This window comes from Olea europaea, chromosome 17 (assembly GCF_002742605.1).
Source record: "Olea europaea var. sylvestris chromosome 17, O_europaea_v1, whole genome shotgun sequence".
In the NCBI taxonomy this organism is placed as follows: Eukaryota; Viridiplantae; Streptophyta; class Magnoliopsida; order Lamiales; family Oleaceae; genus Olea; species Olea europaea.
The window spans coordinates 23,813,051-23,816,729 of NC_036253.1; positions in this window are offsets into that span (position 1 = coordinate 23,813,051).

A 3,679-nucleotide genomic window follows, 5' to 3' on the forward strand; every position below is an offset into this window, starting at 1 on the left:
TCCAAATATTAAGATTGGAAGTAAAAATAAAAATAAAAATCACACAATCAATTTGAGATTTAAATTTTTTTTAATTAAAATTAAGGTTCAAAATTAGGTTAAATCATTTATTTCTAAGTAAATGAGAAGAATAAAACAAGAAGGAATTAAAATATATCACCGGGTTTTAGGAAAAAATGCTTAAAAAATTGAAGATCTTGCACCAAGATTCTGCCATCTTCTTTTAAAATCTTGAAACCCTAGTTTATTATATTGATTCAATTCTTCATCCCCCTCAGCTTGAACAATATATGTTCAATGAATTCCCCAAGCTTTGGCTTGAATGTAGGTGTAAATGAATTGCTCTAATGGTTGGACTATAGTATGTATTTATAGAACAAGATTTAGACAAAATTCTCGTTTAACTTGATTTCCACAAAAAATTCAAAATGGTCTCTATCAAAGAGTTCAAGAAATAAAAGGAAGCAAATCCATTTTTTCAACTGGACTCCGCTTCTCATGTGACTTATAGTCATTCATCTTCTAATATTTGTAATTAAGTCCTTTTCATTCTAAAGTCATAATAGTTGACATGAAGTTTCGAAGTTTACAATTTAGTCCCCAAAATTTTCAATTGTTAAGTTTAACTCCCAAAACTTATGATTGTTTACCGAATACTTCATTAATACTTCCAATTGATCTATTGTAATCCGTTTAATCTTCAATTACTTAAAATCAAGCTCCAATTAAGTTTCAAATAACCTCTTTTCACATAAATTGTATTCAAGTTAAAATTTTCCTACATATATAAATTAAGTAGACATTCGCTCAATTTATTTCTGATTAAATAAAGAATAGAAACTCGTATAATTGCATAAAATCCTCTCATCAACAACCATCAAAATTAAGTTTTTTTGATAAAAATATGTTTTGAGATAGTGATTTTTGTGAATATATGGTGAAAACATAGGAAAAAATTTTGGATTCTCATGTAGAATATTTTATGGTGAGAATATGTGGTTGAAAATGAGTTTGAAGATAAAAGTTATTTTAATATTGTCAAACATGGACTCAGTAAAAGAAATCACTTGTGCATCTATAACATTGGAAAGTGAGTTGTTCATTTAGTTATTTATTTATCTATTTTTCATTTAGGGTGACAAAATGGTTTATCAATCATTTTAACAAACCCAATAAGACAAATTGTCAAATCTAACAAATGCAAGCTAGAGAAGCCTGAGTACTCACAAGTAAAGAAATGCATTTCATCAATAGTAATTCATCATGTTACATACAAAAAAATCAGAGTTGTATCTCACTAAAATAAGAAAAACTTGAAAAATGAGTTTCACATGATTCTTGTGCACGTTACTAGAATTTTCACTTAGAATCTCTGTGGCAATACCATTTCACCTTCTAATTATCTTTCAGAGCTTAATTGTCTTGCAAAGCTCTTTTCTGTTTCCTTTCCTTTTTCTGCCGATTTTTTTGCTCCACAATCCGGATACTCCTTTCCCTATGCTGAGCATTTAAATTTGTCTAATTAAACTTCAGTATTTAAAATTGCCTAATTAAACTTTAACCATAGTAAAATTTCTTAATACCGTATTTGAACTATCGAATTGAATATGGAATGTTATCAATTAATTATACAGAGTTAGTGGCGGGATTTTCGACCACTATCATGAAATACTTGTTCATTTTACACACTGCAAGTGCATGGTTCATTAATAAGTAATAAAATAAATTTTGGAGTCCAAGTATCGTACCCATAGAGATTGTGCTATTTCAAGCTCGAATTAACTTAGCCTTAACCGAAACAATTGAAATTGTGAAAAAAAATTTCTAAAATTATATTGTAATTAAATAATCTACTTATAAATGCAAGATCTAACTTAACTAAAAATCAATGCAAAGTTATAATAAATATAAGTTTGATGAAAATATAATGATAAAAAAGGTTCTAGAATCTCAAATTCCATTGTATCAACCTCTTTTAATCCCGAATCTTACAAGTTGACAACACAATTTAATTATGAAGATCAATATTTCTAAATTGTTTAACAATCTCTCTCGAATAGAATTTAATATATTCTTAAATATAACATGACTATATTTTTATGACGGATGAGAATATAAAATAACATATTAAGAATTTATGAATACTTAAAAGATCACGTAGAGTATAGCGATATATTTCTATTTCTTATCGGACTCAACGACGATTGATATGATGTCTAACTTATTTTCAATCTTTCGAAAGTAAAACAAGTCACAAAACTTATACAATAATTGCGTATATAATTGTAAAGAAGCATAAATTCATGACAATCATTCAAGAATTGAAAAACGTGCTTTAATATTAAGAAGAAGATTCAAAAACTTTAATATTATGAAGAAGATTCAAAAAATAAAGTTTTATAATACGACATTTATCAAAATCCTAGCACAAAATTATTTTAGCCTAACATTTATGGAAAGAAAACTAAAGAAATAAAAATAACTTATCACTCGAAATTATTGGATTTCTTGAATTCGATCCTGCATTGTTCTTTACCTCTTTTTACAATCAATTCTTCAACCCTTATTCTTGGGTTAATATGTTGTATTTATATGCCTTTGTCGACACATAAAAAATTCAGCCCAAATCGAACGGCCCAAAGAATGAAGCCCAATTGGAGGATCCCCAAATCAGATAGCTCAAAGAACGAAGCACAATCAAACAATTCAAGATGAAGGCCCAAATAAGGAGGCCCAAGAACGCGGTAACACCATCGCCCAAGTTTGCAAGTCGCCCAGAATCTGAGCGAATAGAGTGCCATGCAGCCGCCCAGAGCTGTTACTCTATTCTCGCCCAAACCTTCGAGTCGCCCAAGGTCTTAGCAAACACGAAATGTTGTGGTTATCAAGAAGTGCAGTTATCAAAGCAGTTATTAAAGCAACCCTATCACGTTCCACGGTTCAAGGAACTTAATTGAAAATGGTTGAACGACAAAGAGTAATGGCAGCAGTTAGAAAAGGTAGTTCCACAACAAGTTGGCCATTACGAGGAAAGTGGGCAGTTATAGAACGATCCAGCAGTTTTTAGGCGGTTGATCACAAAGAGGTCATCCAGGGAGTATAAAAGGAAGAAAAGACATAGAGCAAAAAACAACAAGGGGTTATTATTGTTACAAATTTTTTATTTTTTTATTTTTTTTTTATTTATATATATATATTTTTTTATTTGCACCCTATATAACCCCTGTAGCGGGTTTTCAGGCGATAACTCCCAAACCAGTTGGTCTTAGGGTACCAGGTTTTAAACCCTTGCAGCCTTATTCACCCGAGTTATAAAGGCTCGATAAGATGAATTTTGTCAACTTCTCCTTTATCTTGCTTTCTATATGACCCCTGTAACGAGCTTTAGGCCGATAATTCCCAAACCAGTTGGCTTTAGGATATCAGGTTTTAAACCCTAATAGACTTACTTTCTCGAGTCATATAGGCTTTTGAGAGAAGTGAATATTTTCCCATGTTTATTTTATAGACATTTGATATCAACAACCATCCTCAATTTAAAGCTTTCACCTATTTTTCACCTTTTGGGTCTAGGCAATCGACACAATATAAATTCATGCACTGAGCCTCTACTTATCTCCATGTTTACTTATAGTGGCTTAACCATCTCCAAACTATCCTATGGTGATTTAACGGGTTA